Source organism: Cupressus sempervirens, chromosome 2 (genome assembly GCF_028749045.1).
Source record: "Cupressus sempervirens isolate cs-2001-9-10 chromosome 2, ASM2874904v1, whole genome shotgun sequence".
NCBI classification, from domain to species: domain Eukaryota; kingdom Viridiplantae; phylum Streptophyta; class Pinopsida; order Cupressales; family Cupressaceae; genus Cupressus; species Cupressus sempervirens.
The window spans coordinates 191,391,021-191,396,262 of NC_143119.1; the positions used below are offsets into that span (position 1 = coordinate 191,391,021).

Sequence of the window (5,242 nt, forward strand, 5' to 3'; positions counted from 1 at the left end):
TTTCTTCTACCCATTTGCTGATCCTAGTTTATATCATGCTGCCAAAAAGTTTAGCAAAGAGGGGATTGATCATTATAGTCTTGTAGTTGGAGGGATTGTTAACATCACCACTCTTAAAAAGTGGTATTGCAAGGCTGATTGTCCAATCTTTTGGAAACCCTTCTTGGCAAATTTTGTTGAAAATTTCAGTGATGTGTGGTGCAAGAGTTTTCATACCCCACTTTAGATATTCTGCTTGGAGTGCAACAAGGTCTTTTGCTTTACCTCCACCTAACTTCTTAATCCCTACCTCTATCTCTTGCACAGTGAAAAGGTTTGTATCATCATTGACCAAAGGTGGCTATCCCACTCCACCCTCTAATTCATAAAGTTTTTTAGCATATTCAAACCATTGGGTGGCCGTAATATTATTTTTAGTTTGTTTTCTCGTTGGTTGAAGTTCTTTCCAAAAACGTTTGGGGTTATTTCTGCCCAAGAAAATTAGCTCCTCTCTCCTTGTGAACATAAACTCAACTTTTTTCTTCTTTAGGAACTGTTTGTAGACCTTAATGTCAATGTTAGTTTTATTTGACTCCCTTAGGTTTCTCCTAGCCCTCTTGCATTCCTTATCAAACCAAGCATTGGCTGGAAAACAATTAGTTTCAGATTTTCTATTTTTTGCTCTCTTGCATTTTGAAAGAGCCTATGGATTAGATTTGATAAATCATAATTGTTAACACCATGTTTATACATAGGGTGTCCTATACAAAGTTCCTCAAGAGTAGCTCTGAAAGTGTTACTGTTTTCTGAAGTTAACAAAATTTTGCCCTGAGAAAGGGGGTATTGAGGGCCTTGGGTTTTTGCTCCAATCCGCCTATCCTTTGCCCAATACAAATTTACGTACAGTGGTCTATGATCTGATTTGAGATCCCAAATGTGCTCTCCAATTTCAACTTCTTCAATATTTTCATACAAATTCTGCGAACAAATTGCATAATCTACCACACTTGCCCCGTTGTATGTGTTGCAAGTGAAAGTGCCCCGTTGAAATGATGGCCAAAGGGAAATGGATACGCCACCTCTTCCTCTTTCAACAGGTATTTTCCCTTAATTCTCATTCTTCAGTACAGTATACACATAAACAGCGTAAACCCCCTCCTCAAGTCACGCCCAAATTTAATGTTGTGCACTTCAATCAGTCCATTACTGCCCTCTATAAATCTGGAAACACAAACAAGGCCTGGGAGGAATTCCACTTAGCCTTATCTCAACGCCGTCCTCTCGACGTTGTATCCTTGAATGCGCTTTTAGGTGGCCTTGTAAACTCTGGTGATCTCCGTAGAATTAACTCCCTTCTTGCTGAAATGAAAGAGATGGAAATACAGCCAGATGTATTCACCTTTAACATCCTCATAAAGGGTTCATGTAGAGGGGATCGAATGGAGGAAGCACTTGGGATATTCCACGAAATGAGGCGAGCTCTTTGTGTTCCGAATGTTGTTACGTACAGCACCCTGATTGATGGGATCTGTAAAAGAGGTAGAGTAGATGAGGCTCTTGTTTTATTTTCTGAAATGGTACAATTTGGCATCTCTCCTGATGTTATTTTGTGCAGTACTCTAATAAATGGTCTCTGCAAGGTGGGAAGAGAAGATGAAGCTCTAAGATTAATAGCTAGAATGAAGCATAGTTACTGCTCTCCAAATATTGTTACATATAACACCCTGATTGATGGCCTTTGCAAAGTAGACAGGGTAGATGAAGCTTTAGGATTATTTGCTAAAGTGATAGAAGCAGGCCAGTTCCTTGATATCTATACGTATAACATTGTGATAGATGGATTTTGCAAGGCTGGAAAAATGGGCAAAGCGTACAATCTGTTTCAGAAAATGACGGAGTTTGGTCCTTTGCCTAAGACAGTGACATTTAATACTGTTATTGATGGACTATGCAAAGATGGCATGACGCACGAGGCTTGGGATTGTTTCCATGACATGTGCAAAAAGGGTTTACAACCAAATGTAATTACTTATAACTCTTTGATACGCAGCCTCTGTGAACTACATGAGATGGAAAAAGCTCAAAAGTTGTTCAAAGAGATGCTTAGCAAAGGCTACTCCCCAGATGTCGTTACCTACAACACTCTGATTGCTGGTTTATGTAAGGATAACAGAGAAAATGAAGCATTTACCCTTCTTTCTGAGATGACAAATAAGGGACATTTCCCTACTGTAATTACATATAATACACTAATATGTGGTTTTTGTAGATTAGGCGACATGTACATGGCAGGAAAGATGTTAGAGGAGATGGCAGCAAGGGATTTGAAACCTGATGAAGTGACATATACCACAGTCATTGATGGTATGTGCAAGGCAGGGTATTTTTCTGGAGCACATTTACTAATGAATAAGATGCTAGATGAAGGCTTGACTCAGAATGTAGTCACTTACAACTGTCTGATTGATGCCCATTGCAAAAATGGTGAAATAGATAAGGCTTTGAAATATTTTTCTGAAATGAAAGCGGTAGGTATTGCCCCAGATGTTGTAACCTATTATATATTGAGTGCTTCTTTTTGCAAGGAAAACAAACTTGACATAGCTTTGTCAATATTGAATGACATGAGAAGGAAGGATTTAGTGCCTGATGTTGTCACATATAATATATTGTTTGAAATCTTCCGCAAAAGACATGATCTCGAATAAACTCATTGGATTATAGATCAAATGAAGAAAGAGCGTTGTGCTCCAAGGTGAAACAGTCTAGTTACTTGGTTGGCTGATTGAAGCTGGTGAAAAGGAAACGTTAAGAGACTTTGTACATTATGATGTTTAAATTATTTCAAGGCCAGCATAGTTCTTATGCTTTGGGGAGAGCTCTTGGATACATATTTTACAGCTCTATAATTGATATTTATGCATTAATTTCAGTATTACTTATGTACAGAATCAGTTTTTATGTAAGAATAGGAAAGTTACTTTGATATTATTAGTTATAATCTTAGCTTCATACACTCCAATCTGGTGTGAAAATCTGGATTGAAGCATAATTGGATGCTAGCTTCTATTATTAATTTATTATTGACAAATACTTGTCCTCAGCACATTACAATATTAAGCAATTTGAAAAGTATTATTTTTTAAAACAGTTTGTTATTTTATATGTAGTATGAAATGTTTTAAGGTTAGCATAACAAATGTTTTTTTTTCAAAATATTAGATAATTGATCAGGACAGTCGAAATTTTATTCGTAGCAGCCAACTCTGTCCATTCTTATTAAGCAATTCTCTTTGCTTGTGATGAAAGATATAAAGAGAAAGTCACTATAGTACTAGTAATTCTAGTAGTCTGCTCTCTAGCGGATCATAATTTGATAAATTATGAAGATACTATTTTCCCAGTGCTTGGAATTCACATAATAACTCAGAGATGTTCAAGTTATTAAAAAGTAAACATCCTAGATGTTGGTGCACATTTCTCTCAAAAGAATTCTCATCTAGTAAATGTTGAGCAGCCTTTTGATCAATATTTTGCGTGCTTCCGATTTTAGTAAATGTCATTTCATTCTTAATTTCAAGATGAAATAGATAGTTGGTCCATAGCTCTGCAATTTCTTTTCCTTAAACCTTTCACAATGTTTCTACAACTTTAAAATATCAACCATTCACAATGTTTCTAGAACTTAAATATATTAGTCGATTCAGCCACTCATAATTTTTTTTCCTGTTTCTCCCTAAAAAAAGCAGGCTTATACATAGATCAATTGATGTAAAGTGACCTGCCAAAAGAAGTTTACTGTAATACTAAGTTTTGGGTGCCAGCTGATTATTGATAAACAACAAAACTCCATTTTATAAATTTTTTCTTATGAGTCTATAATGATTGTTGGATTCCAGCTGATCTACAGAATAGCCACCAAATCCCATTCGATAAAGTTTGAGTGCTGAAATGATTATTAGAGAGCTCCAATAGTCAAGTCAAAGCCCACTAATATGTGATTGTTGGGCAGTGAAATAGGGCTTGTGGCAGGTCAATAAACCATGGATTGTGTATCTGATGAAATCCCACTTGTTGCAATTATCCTGATATTACTACGTGCAGTTCCTTAATTAATGGTCTCTGCAACGTGGGCAGGGAAGATGAAGCTCTAAGGCTAGTAGCTGGAATAAAACATAACTGCTGCTCTCTCAATTGTCTTTGCAAAGTAGAATGAGTAGATGAAGCTCTAAGATTAGTACAAGACTTTTCCCTATCAGTTGCACTTGTACTAGCCTGATAGATGGCTTTTGTGAGGCTGGAAAAATAGACAAAGCCTACAATTTGTTTTTATATACTTTAAATGATTGAGTTTGGTACTTTTAATGAAGTTACATTTAATGCAGTTATTGATGGGCTGTGCAAGAACAAATAAGGCTTGGGATTGGCTTCCTGACATGCCTATGAGAATTGCATTAGATGGAAAAGCCTAAAACGTTTTGGAAAGGTTGTTACCTGTAATTGCTGGTTTATGTCAGAGTAATAAGGAAAAGAAAACATTTATACCTTTTTCTGGGATGGAAAACATGGGACATCTTCCTAACTTTTTACATATACTACACTATTCTGTGCATCCTGTAGAATAGTAAATTTGAACATGTTAGGAAAGATGTTAAAGATGGAATATGGAATTGTAAACTTGATGAGACAACATACAACACAATCATTGATGGTTTGCGCAAGGCAGGAGATTTTTCTAAAGCTCATTCACTCGTGAATGAAATACTAGACAAGGCTTGACTTCTAATACAGTCATAACTGTCTGATTGGTGCCCATTGCAAAATTGGTGCAATACACGAGGCCTTGACATGTTTTTGAAACATGAAAGTGTTTGGTATTACCCCAACTGTTGTAACACTATATTGAATGATTTTCTGCAATGAAAACAGATTAGACAGGGCTTTCTCAGTGCTAAACAAAATGAGATCAATGAAGAAAGAAGGTTGTACTTGAAGTGATGTAACTGCTGGGATACTGAACTGGCTTGTTGGTCTTGGTTGAATAAATACACTATAGAAATTTGTGAATTATAGATCTTTTATTTTTTCTAGCAATGCATAACTCTTATAAGCCTTGGTAGGTCGCACCTGGTTATATATTAGCTATGAGTTGTTGCAATCCAAGGCTTATCATACTTTTCCTACAATTGACAATATCATACCCTATCTTGACGTCTTTAGCACAATTTGACTAATCTAAAAGATTGTAATGAAACAAACACTA

The 5,242-nt window shown here is 36.2% G+C and overlaps 1 pseudogene; it reads left to right on the forward strand.

The window, feature by feature from the left end:
- The first annotated feature begins 1,028 nt into the window (after positions 1 to 1,028).
- LOC149571722 (uncharacterized) lies at positions 1,029 to 5,020 on the forward strand (annotated as a pseudogene).
- Positions 5,021 to 5,242: the final 222 nt, after the last annotated feature.